General features: G+C 43.1%; 1 protein-coding gene across 1 annotated transcript in view; it reads left to right on the forward strand.

The window, feature by feature from the left end:
* Positions 1 to 2460: 2460 nt before the first annotated feature.
* KBTBD11 (kelch repeat and BTB domain containing 11) overlaps positions 2461 to 18263 on the forward strand; it is a 76422-nt gene continuing 60619 nt past the window's right edge. Inside the window, exon 1 of the mRNA XM_075202479.1 lies at positions 2461 to 2542. The gene's annotated coding sequence lies outside the window, so the exon portion shown is untranslated. The remainder of the gene's footprint in view (positions 2543 to 18263) is intronic.

Here is an 18263-nt window from a genome sequence, read left to right on the forward strand (position 1 = left end):
TTGGCTGGGGTAACTATCAGAGACACACCACGTGCGGCCAAACCGTTTAGTCCTGAGGGGAGGTAATGAGGTACAAGCTGGAGGATTGTAGAAGGTAGAATAGAGGTGGACAAAGTCGAGGTCAGAGGATTGGAGAAGACAGAATCATGATGTACAGTCTAACAAAACAAGTCTTCTTCAAAGCACAAGCAGAGAGATTCACAACAAAACTTCACTCCTTCAATGGTTTGGTAGAACTTAGAGATTATATAAATGCTACAAAGAGGCTGGTCTTGAACTTTTTGCTGAAGGGCTGATGGCAGAGTAGTGAAAGCTGTGCTGTAGTCCAGATGAGGTGACTAGCTAGATTGCTGTTCTTACCAGAGTGCTGATCACAGGAATCGAGTAAAGGTGTTTGTAGTTGTCATTGTGAATAGTTTTCAGACAGCTGTCTTCTGGAGCGGTGGTAGAAATATTTCTGGCGGTCACAATACCGATGGAAATAATCCTCACACCAAAATCCTGACAGTGTAAATACTGACATGGAGAGAATACCTAGCAGTGTAATTGCTAAAATGGAGAAAATCGTGACAGTCTAAATACCTGCATGGTCAAAATACCGACATCGAGAAAATACAGACAGTGTGATTGCCGACTGTCACAATGCCAGCATTAAACGGCAATGCGAGCAAGTCCGGCTGCTATTCAGTGAACAGTAAAAAAAATCTATATAAAGAAAAATGAGAAAAAAAAGAAGAAAAGTGCTGATTTAAATGAATAGGAAAATGCTATGTTAAGTATATATATATATATATATATATATATATATATATATATATATATACAATTAAAAAAAAGTAAACTATAGGTCTCGATAAGCCTGCTCAGCCAGCATTTAAGCATTTCTTGTGATTGGCTGAGCATTTACTATTTGTGTTTTTGGGCATTGCATTCCAATAGGTTTTTTGCTGAATGAATAGTTCAAAAAAAACAAAAAACAGTTGTTTTATATAGCGCCAGCCAAGGGTGTAACAAAGATCTTTGGCAGCCTCATAGCTAAATGTTGAAGAGTCCCCAGGATATGCTCCCCTTACTTTACTGAACCAACCACTTGCCTTTTCCTCCACTGAGTGTTGTTCTGCACTTAATGCTCAGAGAATAAAAGAGCATTGGAGTTCTCCTCCCCTCTGAGCAGTTTCTAAATTTGGAGCCTAATAATGCAGGTTGGCACAGATGGCGTTCTATGGCTTCAATTGTCTTGTGGTGTAGACAACCACACAGCTGCTGAATGTAAACTCCAAACTAGTCTCTATTCTCCACAGAGGGGTTCAGGGCTTGGAGCAGCACGGGTGGCAACTAATGGGGGCTCATAAACTGAGGTGGTCTGATGAGTCCTAACAGTTGCTGGGTCCAAAAGCAGCTGCTATCTGGATAGTTAGCCGAAAGGACCAGCTTATTTTATGATTTTATACTTAAAAAGAGGTAGTAAAACGACATGCAGTGGGAAATACTGTACAAACTGTAAACAAATTTTAAGAAAATAATGTCAAAAATAGCTTTCCATTGTTAAAAAGCAATTTAATATAAAATAGTTATAAATCCAGTAAATATACACTTAGTACTGATTTTCTTGTAGCAGTGAAAGTTATTACTTTAAAGAACATTTTGGACAACGCAAAGAATCAATGTTTAATTAGGTTTGCATTGAATTTTGGCAGTGTGAGTTTGGCAGCAGTTAAACTAACATGATACTACAAGCCATTTTCAAGCTTTGGAGTATAAAATACTTGTGTTAACTACACACTGAATTTCACTTATTTCTTTTTGACATATGATAGAAAGATACCAAAACACACAGTGCATCACAGCTTGCTGTATATGGGGCTCCGTAGTTGCAGACAGTTCAGAGTGCCCATGTTGACCACTGTCCACTGCCGAAAGCACCTACAATGGGCATGTGAGCAGGGCCGGTGCTAGGGTTTTTGGCGCCCTAGGCAAAATTTCAACACCCCCCCCCCCTTCCTGCCCCGCCGCCGCCGCCCCCCCCCCCTCCCAATAAATAAATAAATAAATAAATAAATGATTACATTTTATTTACCTGGTCTGTAGATGCAGGGGGGCTCTTCAAACCTCTTTTCTTTTCTTCACTTCTCTTCTCTTCTCTTCACTTCTCTTCTCTGTCCTATGGCTGCTCCTCGCCTTCACACAGGAGGCGGAGCGATGCATGCTGGGAGGGGAGGGGAGGGGGAAAGAACTTTATTCACACTGTCTGTCACTGACAGACAGTGTGATAATACAGCAGGCGCCCGGGCGCATCTGAATAAATACACACTGACGGCGGACGTTGGAAAACTTCTCTCCACTTCTCTCCGCTGACTAGATTTTTAAATCTAGTCAGCGGTAGCGGCGCCCTGCAGGTCCCGGCGCCCTAGGCAACTGCCTAAGGTTGCCTAATGGGAGCGCCGGGCCTGCATGTGAGCGCCAAAACTGAACCGTGGAGGAATGGAAGAAGGTGGCCTGGTCTGATAAATCCCATTTCCTTTTACATCATGTGGACAGCCAGGTGAGTATGTGTTGTTTACCTGGGGAAGTGTTTATTATTGTTTCATGTTGCTGCTATTTATTTATTTACTATTTTAATTACTATGTAAATTAATAAATGAAATATAACACAACTGTGGCGCTGCAGAATGCAGACAAAAAGGAGCCGAAAAAATCTGACATGCCTGTATTGCAGTCAGGGGAGGGCTGGCAAACTTTATCCTGGGGGGCAAGACTGGACTCAGCAACCTAGTAGTAACATTTTATAGGACAAAAAATACAGGTGGCCCAGTGACCCAGCCCAAGATAGCCCATTATGTGACCGGCCCGGGGGGGCAGATGCCCCCCTGCCTTCCAGCCCAGCCTACCCCTGCAGCTTGCTTCCCAGCATGAAACAACTTGAAGTACTAGGGCTAAATGTATCCAGCTGCAAGTTTCCGATGGGTTTGAAAAGTGTAGATGTTGCCTATAGCAACCAATCACATTGTAGCTTTCATTTTGTAGAATGTACTAAAAAAATGATAACTAGAATCTGATTGGTCGCTAAAAGGCAACATCTCCACTTTGCAAATCCACCGGAGCTTGAACATTTTCCCTCTAGAGGGCTTAAATACTAAACTATAGTTTATAGGCTACAGAAGCTGTGGAGGGACAAAGTTAGCAACAAAACATAACGATAGTAAACAACTTTCAAACATATTACAAGAGTTATGCGAGAAATAAACCATTGTATTACATTATCACAGGATTTGAATTGCCTCACAGTTGATCTAGCCAGACAGCAGCTGCTCTGCAAAATAGTAATTTCCTGTAACTGACTGCTCTCTTTCTATGATACAGACCCTACACTATAGCACATAAATAGACACATAGACAACAATTTGTTACTCACCAATGCACTCTCAAATTACCCTGGGCTACTGCAATTTTCTTTCAGTTATTTACTCTCTAACCCCCAAAGTACTCAAAGCAAATGCCTGCTAACTCCCCTCCACTTGCAAACACCGTGCAACAGTATGCTCTACTCTCTTGGTACCATGCAAGTGCATCAGTGCAAGAAGACGGGATCAATATACTATGGTTACTGTAATCAACATATAGTGCCGCAATTGCTATACTAACACTTTTATACACATCAGTAAGCTTTTACACATTAGACTGCCACCCACTGTCAACCAAACTTATATTGTTTTTATGTACCAGCAAAATCACTAAGGAGTATGTAGATGTATGCTATACGTGTTTGATGGAAGTGACATTGTAGCGCCTGCGGGGAACAGGACAGACGCAACACAGAAAAACTTACTTTGTAAACGATGGTCACCTCCAGTCAGCTTGCGATGTCCCAGCTGCGATTCGATTCCAGCAGATCAGCAGCCGCAACCCTTGTCACCTCCAACCACGTCCTTCTAAGAAAGAGACAGAGATTACGGCCGTGCCTACCAGGAAAGGGCTGTCCAAGAACACGGCAATGAACAAGGACACTCTCAGTCCAAGCTCACTTGCCGCCTCCTCACTTTGCTCTCGCCAAGGCACGGGGGACTACAGGCACTTGAGACCAGGAACAGTCCCACCTCAAGTACCTCGCACACCACTCGGTGAGGGCCCAACCGAAAGGGGGAATCGAGCGTGATACTCACCGGACCATACCGGAGGGCGGTTCCTAACCCCCTCACCCAGGTCTAACCAAGGAGACTGTCTCCTTACTATGGGGTCACCCACGGACCCTAAGGACCGGCTGCACAAGGCCCGGCTGAGGCTCAATGGAACAGCCCACTAACCCAGGAGCCTACTGCCGCAGGGAACAGCCGGTCGAAACTGAACCGCCCGACTGCCTGCACCCGGATATCGAACACGCGTCCTTACACCTGGAACCGTCAGAGAACCTGCACGGAATTCAGGCTTGGGGACCCTCGACCAGAACCACGGGCCGCCCCTGGAACTGCCTCAAGTTGTGCTGCACTGCCACTGACTCACTCAGCCACCCCCTCTGGAAACCAGTGTGACCCCAGGGACCTAAGTAACGGGAAAACTACGTGTGTTCAGCCCTGACTATGTGTAAGCTGGTAACTACACCTGTCCCCACAGTACGGGTTAGTACGGGACAACACAGGAAACAAGAGCCTACCTTTAATGGGGGCCTGACGTCTTGCACCTGGAAACAATTATGTAGCACACCCCAAAATACAGTAATACCGACAATACTCGCTGCACAGACAGAATATATACAGTAATATAGTACTTTGCACGCTACTCACCAGAGCACACAGCTGCTAGCCAACCAGCCGGTTGCTAGAGCACCAACAGGAGCCTCTGCTCTAGTGTACCTCCTAACTTTAGTGTGCTCACCTCACACAGGACTGCGCCCTACACTCACAAGGCTCTCACACCCCTGACACACCAGGGCCTTATGCCCTACACACCATGGGCCTCTATGCCCAACTGCCTACAGAGCCTTGTGCTCTGACTATGGGCCTCAGCCCCCTCTCTACCTTGGGCTCTGAGCCCACTAACTAGGGCCTTGTGCCCTGCCTCCAAGGGGACACTAGCCCCTGCCTATGTCTAGGCCCTATGGCCTCTCCTCACTATGGCCGCTGGGCCACTATCTAACTTTAAGGGCCTTGTACCCTTTTACACCTGAGGCTCTCAGACCCCTACCTAACTATCTTGGGCCTTGTGCCTATGTTACTGGGCTATTTGCCCACTACCTGTCAATTAGGGCCTATTGCCCGATTCCCTGGGCCTTGCGCCCCTAATGCATGCTCCACGGGCCTATTGCCCGACCTAACATTGAGGGTACTTACCTGCTCTGCGCAGGATGCTCAACTTGCCACACTGTCTTCTCTCTTCTTTTCCGGGTCTTCCAGACCCTCCAGCCGGTGGAGCCTCTTCTCCCGTTCGGCGCGGGCTCTGCTGCTGCTCCGGAGGCAGGGGCGCTCTCAGCCCTTACTAGGGCTCCCCGCCGGCGATTCCACGGTGAGTGATTACAAGTGGCAGGGTCGCTCCTAGCTCTTACAAGGGCTCCCTGCCACTTCCGGCGTCGTGTTGCTTGAAGTTTTCTTCTGGTCTTGGTCCGCCGCTCCAGACGTCCCACGACGTCATTCTCTCTCCGCCAACTAACTTCTGCCAAAATGGCGACGGCCAGCAACTTATATAGTCATCACTAGGCACCGCCGCGAGCACTGATTAGCTCGCCACGGCGCCAATCTTGCAAACGGCCAGGCGCGAGCCGAGATTGGTTCGCGTATCCGGCCGCTGATTGGCCAGCGGGGAAAGGTGAGCCCTGATTGGCTCATCCTTCCTCCGCCGACCGGACCTGGAAGAAAGAAGACATACTCACTGCCGCTGGAGCGCTGGACGGATAAGTCACTTCTTTCTTCACCATCTTGCTGGGCACCACCATCAGGGGACTCTTCACCTCCTCCAGGGGCATAGCGACGCCGGGCATCTTCGCCCTCTTCTCGGGCACCAGCTCGGCTCCCGGGGCCATCTCTACAACATCACTGCCAGCCACTTGACAACCAGGAAGTGCTGACAGGAAATACCTGGCAGCCATCTTCAGTTCTCAGTATATACTACATAGTAAAGACATGTTTTCACAGCTCTCCAGCCTCTTTTTCTTGATTTGAAGTCAGACAGTTCTACAGAGCTGCGAAGAGCCAAGAATCTGTAGAAAACAGCTGTTTCCTCCACAGAATGGCCATCACAACTGTTCTTTTAATTTATCAAGGGGTTAAATCAGAGATTTCTCCTGCCTTAACCTGCTGTAAAGCTGATTCTGCCTTAACCTGCCATAACGTTGGTCACTGAGATGTGAACCAAATTTAGCAAGCAGTGAAAAGCATTGCTTTTCTCCGCTAGTCTTAAAAACTAACACCATTTTGAGATGGCGTCAGCTTACCTTGTTAGTGGAGTCCTATGTACTCCATCAGCATGAGAGAAGTTTTTCTTCACCCAACGCCAGGTCCCATCACAATGTGCATGTGCGACATTAGCCAAGCAGGGACAGTAGCCATTGGGGTCAGATTCTCCATTCGCCATCTGCATTAAACTACTGTTTACTTAGTTTAGATGGGGGCAGAGAAGTTCTCTGGGGCCCGCCGATGAGCCCTGACTCGATAACTTCACATGACAGGACAGTTTGTATTACTGCGGTAAACAGTGATACGAAAGTAATTTTACTGCTTCCCACTGAGCACCAATGTTAAATAGACCTTTATTTCAAACTTATGACTGTACCATACAACCTATATAGCACACTTTCATATCAATATTTTAAGATCCACTCCTATAAGCCGCACTATACCATATCATTTACTGCAATTCAGTTGTGTTTCCTCATTACCACATGCATTTACTTATGAAAACCACCCTCAATCACCAAACTGTATATAATATTTTAAATAGAAGCCCTTAGAATTTCTTGACTTGATTGTTATTACATTCTTCTTTGTATATGACTCCCTTACCAATACTATTACATTAAGAAATGTTGTTTCAGTACTTATCTATCCGACATCTCCTGTAAACTTTTTCAGTTAATCATTATTATTATAATTATTGTTATTATTATTATTATTATTAACATTTATTTATAGGGCACCACATAAGGTCTATTTTGGTTATACCTTTGGATGTTATTAAAGGTATCAGCGGTGTTAATGTGGATGTGAAGGCACAGTTGCTTGTGACTTAAACAGGTTGCTGTTTATTGAACTTGAACAACAGATTGATATATATGCAGGTACTCACAGTTGGTTTGTAACTTGTAGGTAATCAGGCAATACAGTTTATGCAGATGAATATGCACTTATGCACTTGTATAAGTATGTATATATTATCATATATTATGCAGATGCAGGCTCTATAATACACTGCACACCACCCGTGCAGGTTTATATTGTGGGCACAAGCTCTCTCATATTATATAGTGGGAGCCTCCGGTCACCTGTTGAGGGCTATTGGTTTACTTATATTATGTGCGGTACGCAGCTACTATAGCTGCGACTATCCCCTTCACTGTCTGATATGGAAGTTACAACGCAAAGCTGAACTTCTGGTGTCTCGGTACCCACGCATATGCAGTAGCGCATTTAGGACAGTTGAGTCCTGCCCCCATTTCCTGTTGCCACTAGACCACTGGGGAAACACCAGGTAAATAGGAGATGGAGCGCAGTGCTCTTACTATATACTAACAATCTGCAGCGCCAAACTGAGGGCAAACAACAAGACAGTACAATACAGTAAACAAATAACACTCCAACTCTCAACACAGCTACTGGGGTACAAAGGGTATATTCAGCGCAAGCTGAAATCTGTGCTTATTAGTGTGGGGGGAGCTAACAGGTTTAGAGCCACTGAAAGGTGTAAAGATAATGTAGGTGTGGAATCGATGGGCAGTGGAGGCCCAATGAGGAAGTGAGCAGTGTAGCTGGTGAGCAAAATTTATAGGTAATGAGAACAGGAGGGAAGAGGGCCTGATCACTAGAGCTCACAATCTAAAGGGAAAGGGGCAGACAAACGACTGACACATGGGGTAAGCCAATGCACGAGGATCTGAGAACAAAAAGCAAGAGAGGGAGAGATGGAGGATGAAAGAGTGTGAAGGACTTGTATGCCTTTTTAAGCAGGTGGGTTTTCAATGTCCATTTGAAGCTATACAGGCTATGAGATAGTCTGATAGAACGAGGTAGATTGTTCCAGTGGTGGGGGAAGCACGGGAGAAATCTTGGATAAGGGAGTGAGATGTGGCTACAAGAAGGGGGGAAAGCAAAGGCCATTGGACGACCATAATAATATCATCATCATTTATTTATATAGCACCACTAATTCCGCAGCGCTGTACAGAGAACTCACTCACATCAGTCCCTGCTCCATTGGGGCTTACAGTCTAAATTCCCTAACAGACACACACAGACAGACACAGACAGGGTCAATTTGTTAGCAGCATATTAACCTATCAGCATGTTTTTGGAGTGTGGGAGGAAACCGGAGTACCCGGAGAAAACCCACGCAAACACGGGGAGAACATACAAACTCCTTACAGATAAGGCCATGGTCGGGGATTGAACTCATGACCCCAGTGCTGTAAGGCAGAAGTGCTAACCACTACACCACCGTGCGGCCCATAATATTTGTGTAATATTTGGCATAGAGGGGAGGCAGCATTATTTATAGATTGAAGAGGAGCAAGATGGGAGTGGGGAAGGCCAGTAAGGAGAAGGTTGCAGAATTCAAAACAAGAAATGATCAGTGAGTAGATAAGAGTTTTGGTGGCATCCTGAGAGAGGAAGGGTCTGATTCAGCTAATGTTGCAGTTATGGAGTTAATTCTGCAATTCCTAAATTTCACAGTAGTTCAAAATATTTTCAAACCAATCTAATTGTAAATGTCCATAGGCTAATTGTAGATAAAGGTATGTATATAGAAAATGAACTTTAACAATATAGATGTTTTCATTGTATTAGTGAAATATTTGTACGTTTAATTTAACAACAGATGTTCACTTTAAAATGAACTCCAACTGAAATGTTTACAGATGAAAGGCTTGGTAAGATCAATATTAAATCTAAATGAAGAATGAATTAGCCCTGCCAATTGCTGCAGGGGTATTAATCAGATGCTTAATAAAAGAACAAGTAAAGTTATTGGAAAATGTTTCTTGCAGAATAGTCTTAGTCTTAGTAGAAGAGAAATAATGTGAAAAAATAGAGATAAGGAGGATATATTTAGGTGTATTATATCTTAACAAACTGAATGTATGTGCATGCATTGATCATAGCATATATTACAATATCCTCATGTTTAGTGTACAATGTTTTATCATCCATATTATGACCATTCAACAGTAGAGCGATCAAAGTGCAATCTTGCAATTAGTTGTGCACTATTAAGATCAAAGTGTAATCTGATAGTCCTGCGCTTATTATACCACAGAGATGGTTCATTTAAATGGGACAATCAAAGCACTAGTTACAGTATCTTCTCTTCAAGTTAAAAATGAAATACATGATATAAAGTGATATTTGCATAAACATGCAGTCAGATTTTTATGAGATATTACACATTTAACCTTCTACTTATGCTGATGAAAAGAAACACCAACACTCAAAGACAATTCCAGATGGTGCATGACAAAGTAAAGTACTCTATTACAAACTTCAACTAAATAAGGGTGTAAATCTTATTTTTTTTTATTATTTATTGGGGAATAAATGTCAACCAAGTTCAATTTCCTAATACCTTTCCTATTCAGTTTAGCTTTTGTATACCTCATTGGCATGAGCATGCTAACCTTCATTCAATATGAGTACCTTGCTTCAGATGACATTGTAAAAGAGGTGGCAAATAGCACTTCCTTTTAGACACGTTTCCAAATCTTACCATTCCTGCTAGCTGATTGTCATATTATCACTTGCTGCAATGAGACATTGTGCAGGAGCTTTTTATATCAATTTAGAGGGTCTGTGTAGAAGAGTAGTATTTAGGCTTTCCCAAACACCACTAGAAACATTTTATTACACTGCCATAATAACCTACTGCATCCCCATCACTCAACACCCGAAGAAAATGTCTCCCTTTCCCCAACCTTACCCCTACTCTAGGGCAACCTATTAAAGTACTTTATTTATAGAGCACCAACATACCTTTTAACTCAATATTTAATATATATTGTGTGTGCGAGAGTGCTTACACATTCCGAAACTAGAGATGCTCAGGCTCGGTTCCCCGAGAACCGAACACACCCAAACTTAGCAGATCCGAGTACCGAGATGAGCCGGCTCGATACTTTAACTCGCCCTCGTAATTGAAAATGAGGCAAAACGTCATTGTTACGTCGCTGGATCTCGGATCTTGTGAGTTTTGGATTCTATAATTACCGCCCTCCACGGCAATCCAGCACCATTTCTAAGAGGGACACAGAAGTGGTAGCACAGTTCTTGGCAGTCTCTAGTGCAGTTGGGCATCGTCATAGGTAGAAAAGAAAGAGGAGGGGTAGCAGTGTTGTTCAAAGTCTCTAGTGACATTCAGGAGAGCTCCAGTGGTCCATTGCTAATTGTAATTGCTAACAATAGAAATAATAGGGCTGGCAGGCTTGGTCTTCTAAATCTGCAGTCACATTGTACTGTGTTATATAGGTAACATACAAAGAGGAGAGCTCCATTGCTAATTGTTATTGCTGAAATACAAATAATAGGTCTGGCAGGTTTGGTCTTCTAAATCTGCAGTCACATTGTACTGTGTTATATAGGTAACATACAAAGAGGAGAGCTCCATTGCTCCATTGCTAATTGTTATTGCTGAAATACAAATAATTGGTCTGGTAGGTTTGGTCTTCTAAATCTGCAGTCACAATGTACTGAGTTATATAGGTAAAACAGAAAGAGGAGAACTCCATTGCTAATTGTCATTGCTGAACAGAGCAACCTTAACAACAGTATGGGCCCCCGGGCACAGCAGTGCACCGGGGCCCCTATATATATATAAATATATAAGTAAAAAAAATAAAAAATATTATATTTAATATATATATATATATATTTCTATCTTAACTTACCTTTCAATCGCGATGCGTTGAATCCTCTTCTGTACTTCGTCGCTGTGCTCCTCCATGCTGTGCTCGCAGTGAATTTCGGGCGTGATGACGTCATCACGCCCGACATTCACTGCGAGCGCATCACGGAAGAGAGGACCAGGGAGTGAGCCGGATCGTCACCTGACCTGAACGGTGACCGCAAAAGGTAAGTTTCTTTTTTTTTTCCTTTACAGGATTTTTAACAGCAGACCTGCCAGGGCCTCCATTTCCCCCTGGGCCCCCGGGCACCTGCCCTTTGTGCCCAATGGGAAAGACGGCCTTGTTGCTGAAATAGAAATAATAGGGCTGGCAGTGTTGTTCTTAATCTGCAGTCACATTGTACTGTTTATCAAAATGGATTCACAGCAGTACACAGAAGACCAGGAGCACCAAGCAACTGCTGCCACCAGTCATGATGATAGTAATACCTCTACATCATCTGCTAAAGCCTGCTAAAAGTGCATAATGTTTTTAAGTCAGGGAAACAAAAATTTAAAAAAACAGCTTTTACCTTGGTCAAGAAAAAGTTATCTGCAGAAAAAAATAAAATTGCCAACATGCCATTCTTCACACGCAGTGGCAAGGAAAGAATGAGGCTTTCGCCTTTATCTATGAGTCCTTGTTCTGCAACTGTCACTGAGGCATCAGTCATGACCAAGCAAGACCTTGTCATTCAGACTCCAAAAGTGGTGTACAATTACTTTTACGTGTAAAAGCCGAGCTGGAAGAAAACAGTAAGGCATTAGAGGAAAATGTATGTTCAGATGCAAAAATGACACAAATCCCTGAGGAGAGTCTATCCACGAGTGATATGTGGAATCCTAACCTGTCTGATAGTGTACCCATAAAGCATTTCTGCAGATGTGTGTATGAACAGCCCAAGTGTAGCTGGTGATACACAAATTGAGGATGCCACTTTGGAATTGCAACAGGATGAGGGGGATATTTGTGAGGATGATGTTGTTTGTTTTAGTCCTGCACCAGTGGAAGCAGTTCTTGCACGTGATAAGAAGAAGGCCATTGTCATGCCTGGGCATAAGACCAAAAAATCCACCTCTTATGTGTGGAATTATTTTTCTAGCCATTTGTAGCGTTTGTAAAGCCACAGTCAGTAGCGGTAGGGAACTTAACCATCTAGGAATCTCATCCATGTTGCTCCATTTGAAGCGAGTTCATGGCAAGCTGTTGAGAAAATCAGAAATTTATGCTAAAAAAATAACAACAAGGAGTACATCATCAACTAGGTCACTTCTCTCAGCTACATCCTGACACCTGCAATCTACACCAACAACACTGTCCTCATCAATATCCTCAGTAGCGATCAGAGTTAGTCCTGCATCCAAGTTGCTATGGCTAGATGACTCCTCCACTATGCTGGATTCCTCAGAAGAATTCTTGAGTGTTAATCCCACTGCTGCTGCTGGGGGTGAATCTTCATCCCAGAAGCAGACCAAGAAGACGACTACTAGTAGTTTACAACAATTGACTGTTAAACAATCCTTTTCAAGAGGAAGCAAGTATGAAAGCTGTCACCCAGTTGCAAAGTGGATCACAGACGCCATGGCGACTATGCTAGTATTAGATCTGCATCCAATATTCACTATTAATGCAGCTGGTTTTAGAAAATTACTTGAGGTCTTGTTACCAAATTACATCACAACACCATTTTACTAGAAAAGCTATTCCTCACCTGTACCAGAAGGTTCGTAAAAATTTAATTATTGGACTATGAAATACCATTCTACCCACTGTACACTTAACCACAGATATGTGGACAAGTAGAACTGGGCAAACTAAAGATTATATGACTGTGACAGCCCACTGGGTTGGTGATTCACCTTCACCAGCAGGAACAGCAGCAGCAAGTACGTCAGATTTTTCATAGGCAGACTACTCTGTGTATTGAGGCTTCACTAAGAGGCATGCAACATGGCTTATCTCTTTAGTACTCTCCTCAGGATGTGTCATTTCTGATAACGCCACCAATATTGTGAGAGCATTACAGCTGGGTGAACTCCCTCACATTTCCTGATTTGCTCACACAATAAACTTGGTGGTGCAGAGCTTTTTAAAAAATGACAGGGACGTGCAGCAGATGCTGTCTGTGGTCCGTAAAATATCTTGACATTTCCGGCATTCGGCAACAGCGTGTAGGGGATTGCAGCAGCTGCAAGAGCAATTTAATTTTTCCTGCCACCAACTGAAGCAAGAGGTGGTGTCAAGGTGGGATTTCACCCTGTATATGCTTCTGCGGATGGAGGAACAGCGAAAAGCCATCCACGTTTACTCCACAAGCTATGACAGTGGGAGAGGGGGGGATGTATTTTACTCAAGCGCAGTGGAGAATACTTTCCATATTGTGCAAGGTGCTGAAACCATTCGAAGTAGTCCCTGTGAAGTGAGTTCGGACACTACTAGCTTGAGTCAAGTGATTCTATTAATTAGACTTTTGGAAAAGCAGCTTGAGAAACTGAAGGAGGACATTAAACAAAGCAATTGCGCTAAGTATGTCGGATTTGTAGATAAAGTACTTTATTCGCTTCACCAGGATCGAAGAGTTATCAAAATCTTGAAATCGGATTGCTACATTTTGGTGACTGTGCTTGATCCTTGGTTTAAGAGCTATGTCTTCTCTTTATTTCCAACTGACCAAGATCTGAAAAGATGCAAGGAGCTCCTGGTGAGCAAGATGACAGCTCAAGTGTTACGTGACAGGACGGCTTCTCCTCCTTCAGTTCTCACTCAACTGCTTCTAGGAAAAAACTTAGCTTTCCCAGGAATGTTGCAAATGACTCAGCACAACATTTTGACATCTGGTCTGGTCTAAAAGAATTGACCAAAAAAAGTTACACCTCTGCCGTAACGCCACCTGATCCTTCTATCATCATCCAAAGGATGGTGGAGGATTATTTTCACGACAACATAGAAATAGACACATCAGACAGTCCCTTTACATACTGGGAGAAAATAAAGGGAATTTGGAGACCCATGTACCAACTCGCTTTGCACTGCCTAAGCTGCCCACCCTCCAGTGTGTACTCGGAAAGAGTTTTCAGCACAACCTGGAACCTTGTCAGCAATCGGTGTAGGAGGCTACTTCCTCAAAATGTGGAAAAGATGATGTTAATAAAAATTAACTTCAATTTCCATGAGGAAGATCTTTCCCGCCAATTACATCAAAATACTGAGACTTCTGTAATGGTGGATTCCAGCAGTGATGAATTAATTATGTGTGAGGATGATGTACAAACTGATGAGGGTGAGGATTAGGCTGAGGATGGTGACAACAACATCTTGCCACAGTAGAGTTCATTAACAGCACTGTTACCTTAAGTGCCTTAAGCCCATTGTTAGCTTGTTTTGTGGGGGCCCAAACAACCCAAGTACTTCAGCCACAAGGAGTGGCACTCCTTGTCGCTGAAGTGCTTGGTTTGTTAAAGTATGCATGTCCTTTTTAAAATCCGATATAAGGTTGGGTGGGAGAGCCCAAGAACAATTCCATCTTGCACCACTTTTCCTTTCAGCTACCGTTGTGTGCCAATGTTACCTACATGTGCTATATACTGTTGTGTGCTTTGCAAAAATCTTAGACACCCATTGATAATGCAGATGACTCAGCACAACATTTTGACATTTGGACTTGTCTACTGTAAAAGAATTGACCACAATTAGTGACACCTCTGCTGTAACTCCACCTGATCCTACTATCAACTATCAACATCCAAAGAATGGTGGAGGATTATTTTTAATTTTTTTGAACGGTATAAAGACAACAGTTTTATTAACAAAGAACAATGTTGCAGAAGTAATGTAAGGATGGATGTCTAAATAGATGTGTATATATATTACCCTCCAGTTTGCTGCTGTTTCATCAGTATTTCACAAAGTGTTTGTAATCTGCACTTTACGTCAAAGGTAATTACATTATAATTTTTGGTGAATTGGGGCTGATTCGAAGCTCAGTGTTGAATTTGCTTTGTGCTGTGAATTACAAAGGCTCTTTTTAGTGCATTGCCTGGCACCCTGGATTGGTCTGGGTCTGATAAAAGTACGCATCCCTGGGGGGTCAGTGCTCGTCGCCATGTATTAGCTGTAGGATTACCATAGTTATCCAAGGAACGGATGGAGCGATCAAATTAACCATAACTGATTTCATGATCCAAGGACAATTCCATCTTGCACCACTTTTTTTTCTGCCACTGCTGTGTGGCAATGTTTCCTAGATGTGCTAGGAACTGCCGTATGTTTGAGTCATTGCTCTGTCGCTTAGCATCCAGCCAGGTCACTGCAGTCTTTGTTTGAAAGTGTATGAAAATAATATTGTGACCTGTGAGGTGGTCAAAATTGACTGCAAATGACTTGAAATTAGTGTTATTTAGGTTAATAATAATGTAGGAGGGGAAGCAAAAATATGTGATTTTAGCAAAAATGAATAGGGATTTTAGGAAAAAATCCGGATCCAAAACCAAAACCAATACACGCAAGGGCGGTTTGCCAAAACCAAAACATGAAGTTAATCCAGATCAAAAACCAAAACCAGCACACGGGGGTCAGTGAACATCTCTATGTGAAACTATACATACACTAATGATATAGTGTATAATGATAATAAGGCATGAATATTTTCAAAACATATGTTTTGAAAATATGTGTTGTTAGTGCGAATACACAGTGTCATTTTGTGGTAGTTACTGGAGGGGAGAACAGGTAGGCTGCGGAGAGTGATCCAAAGATCCCTCTTCTGCAATGCACTACCCATATGATAGAACAGCTAACTCCATCTTTTCCTGCTTTTGTTGGATAGCTATGTTTCTTAAAAATGCCTAAATCATGCTGGAATAAAACATCTACACATGGTTTATGACTTAATAAATAGGCCCCTAAGGGGCCTATTTATCAAACAATATCCCCCTGTTAAATCCAGTTTTCGGGTATTAACCGCAAAAATTTAATTTACCATCATTGCATTGCAGCAATTATTAACGACATCTGCTCCTTTGCATCTCTCTTCGTTTTATAGTGTATGGGGAGTGCTCAGTAACGCTATTTGTCAATAAAAGCAAATCGCTTTTTTCCATGTTATTGTACACCAGCTGAAGCTGCCGTACATTAACATAATTGAAAAGTTTCACTGCTGTCAGATCTGCTCCAAAGAGCAGAGCTGGACAGCGCATGTTTGGAGGGATCATGTGATCCCTCCCTGTCACATGAATCCACTTTATTTAATGCACTTTGGCAGGTTTCTCTGTGCGCATACCCGAGCTTCCCGGTCAGTGCATGCGCACAGGCAGGCCCGGCGCTCCCATTAGGCAACCTTAGGCAGTTGCCTAGGGCGCCGGGACCTGCAGGGCGCCGCTGACTAGATTTTCTAATCTAGTCAGCGGCTCAGGAGAGGGTTGACCCCGCCGCCGCTGTTTTTCAGTGTCCGCGGCGCATCAGTGAAGTATCACACTATCTGTCACTGACAGACAGTGTGAATAAAGTTCTCCCCAGATGCCCCCCTCCCCTTCCAGCATGCATCACTCCGCCTCAGTGTGAAGAAGGCGCGGATCAGCTAGAGAAAAGAAAGAAATGGTAAGTAAAATCTACTTTTTTTTTTTAGTGTTTCTTTGCGGGGAGGGGGGGGGGGGGCGGCGGCAAAATTTTGCCTAGGGCGCCGTGAACCCTAGCACCGGCGCTGCGCACAGGGATTTAAAGCAACCAGGAATCCACATCGCAAAAGGACCGCAAGCAGGGGCGAATTGGGAACTGAAAGTGGCCCTGGAAAAAATTCTTGAAGTGGCCTCATGTGGGCGGGACAAAGCCAACTGTAGGTGGAGCCCACACAATAGTAGGCGATTTTCCCGTTAGGTCTTATACCAATCCGCCTCTGGGATCAATGATACTATTCTTGCACATTGGAACTCTTCAGCCTTTGCTACTACTCTAAGTTTAAACAATAAATTTGGGGTGTTTAATAAAAATAGGTAGCATGTTATTGTATGGGGGGGAATTCAATTGTCCGTGTTACTTGCAAAAGTAACATGGCGTTAAGACTATTACCGTCATTACGGTAATTCTCTCCCTGAGCTGCAAGCTGAAAGCCGGCGTTAAAGTTAGCATAATAACGGTAATTACGAGCACTATTACCGTAATAACGGTAAAAGTTTTAATACCGTAACACAGACAACTGAATTTTCCCCTATGAATTTATTGGTGGCACTTTCTTTAACCAGTGGGCGAAGTGAGCTGGTATATGGTGCCAGACATCGTGCCATCGTTGATCGTGGTTTTTAGGAAGTTTATAAAACCAAATCAACAGATGAGATGTGCTTTAGTACGAAAAAAACATTACCGTGGGAGCACACACACACTAATGCAATATCGGACCTAACAGACATTTATCATGTGATCTGTACGATAATTGCATAAGTATGTACCCAGCTTTTTACATTAAGTTCTGCTGCTACAACTGCCTATGAATTAGATTAATAACTGCAACCAGCAATGTAACAAAATTGTATTAAATGTGCCTCAAACCCGCAGATATCTATATACCTTAGTGATCATGCTGCATTATAAAGCAATGTTGAGAATAAATATACACCATCATCTTCTATTACAGCTGTGTCTATGCTTTATTATGGCATATCTATCTATTCTACACAGTGTTGCTCTGTGTAAGTAATTTTTTTTTTTTTGTCAAGCAGTTTTTATAAAATTGTCAATAAATAAAATATTTCAATGGTTGACAGCCTTGACAATCTGGGGCATTTATGAATACCGGTACAAGGGGAAAAGGTGATGTAATTGCACCGCATCCAAACATCTAAATAGTTGCTATAGATAGTATGAGAGATAATTAACACAACTATAAGGTATAATCGTGAGCTATAGAAATAATAACTATATATTACAGTAGTGCTTATTCTAAAAACACATAGGAGAAGCGGACCACCCCCCATGATTCCCCTACCATCCACCACTATCCCCCGCAGCGCCAGGTGACAAATTAAAAATAATAATACATGAGGCAGTGTCCAGACGGCCTTATTAGGCTACTGAATTCCTGGTAAGGCCAATGGCCAATCCGTCCCTGGACCTGAATCAAGCCCAGAGTGTTAAAAGTCTCTCCCTACCTACAACCTAACCTGCTACTGGTCTTAGCTACAACCTAAGTCTGACCTTT

Source organism: Mixophyes fleayi, chromosome 3 (genome assembly GCF_038048845.1).
Source record: "Mixophyes fleayi isolate aMixFle1 chromosome 3, aMixFle1.hap1, whole genome shotgun sequence".
NCBI lineage: Eukaryota > Metazoa > Chordata > Amphibia > Anura > Limnodynastidae > Mixophyes > Mixophyes fleayi.